General features: G+C 45.9%; 1 protein-coding gene across 1 annotated transcript in view; it reads left to right on the top strand.

Annotated features, from left to right (window-relative positions):
* The first annotated feature begins 289 nt into the window (after positions 1–289).
* The window catches only part of gpr63 (G protein-coupled receptor 63), a 14,467-nt gene continuing 13,491 nt past the window's right edge, over positions 290–1,265 (top strand). The window contains exon 1 of the mRNA XM_015404319.1: positions 290–631. The gene's annotated coding sequence lies outside the window, so the exon portion shown is untranslated. The remainder of the gene's footprint in view (positions 632–1,265) is intronic.

Raw genomic sequence — 1,265 nt, 5'->3', positions numbered from 1 at the left:
GGAAAACTTTGAATCAATCCGACTGGATGATCTGGTTAAACTGTAAAGTGCCTTGAGATTACGTGTTATGAATTTGCGTTATAGAAATAAATTTAATTGAATTGAATTAAAGACTAAATAAACCCTACCCTGAGACCGATGGGCGACACTCAGGCCATTTTAACCATTATCAGAAAAAGTAATAACTTTTATTTTGAAAATAACAAACAGGAAGTTAAAGGTTCCCCCAGTGAGAGTAGTTTAGGAAGAGTCTGCTCTGATCAGCAGGAGCTTCTGCCTCTGTGATCCTGCAGCTTTCAGCTTTGGAGAACATCTGGATGATCAGAAACCACCAAGAAAGACTCGGATTTTAAAAAAAAACCCAACAAAGATGTTTCTGGATTATCTTTGAACAAAAGAAGGTAAAATAGAAAAAGGTTGCTGTGGAAACAAAGCCCCGGCCAGAGGGGGAGCCGGGATCCACATCTCCATCCGTGGAGGTGGGCTCATCCTCGGCTCGGTTCCGTTAATGAAGCCGAACATCTGGAGGACTTCATCTTAATCCTAAACTGCACCGGATGTGGACCGAGATGCTCGGTTTGGGAAGCAGGGGCTGATCCTCCAGCTCCACCATGGGAGGAAGGAGCAGCAGGTAATCCATCTGGATCAGTCGAACCCGCTCAGATTAGAGGTGGGATGGATTACCGCAAACCTAATCAACCGGTTACCATGACTACCGGCAGGCCAGCCTCTTGAGCGGTTAGATGGGGTGGGATGGTGTGCAGGCCTGGATGGAGCTGGTAGCTGATACCAGCAGCTGCTCCAGGCTGGGAGCTGAAGCTGGAGAAACAGAGGAAACTTTAACCCTGCTTCAGTCACCAGCTTCTACTAAAACTGTCCTGTTTGACATCTGAAGCTCCTGCTGAAGCTCTGCTTTCATTTTTAATGACTTATGAAGCTAAGTGTTGAAGGGAAGGCAGATGTTAGATGGTTTATTCCAGGCTAATGACTGTAGATACCTGTGAACCATGGTGGTGGCTGCATCATGCTTTGGGGATGCATTTCTGCAGCAGGAACAGAGAAGCTGGTTTGGATTGGGAAGACAATGGGATTAAAAGCAGAAGGAAAGAAAAGAAAAACAATGTGGAAGCAGAGGTGAACCTTCATCCTATAGCAGTGCAGCAGGGCAGAGCTTCAGACCAACGCTTGTTACTCTAAGGCCCCGTCCACACGAAGTCAAAACGAACACGAAACGCTAATATTTTCCAGAACGTTTGTCGTAAAGA

Source organism: Cyprinodon variegatus, unplaced genomic scaffold, assembly GCF_000732505.1.
Source record: "Cyprinodon variegatus isolate N-32 unplaced genomic scaffold, C_variegatus-1.0 Scaffold1693, whole genome shotgun sequence".
Lineage (NCBI taxonomy): Eukaryota > Metazoa > Chordata > Actinopteri > Cyprinodontiformes > Cyprinodontidae > Cyprinodon > Cyprinodon variegatus.
Note: the sequence above shows the minus strand (reverse complement) of the source record. Positions and strands in the feature narration are given on the sequence as shown.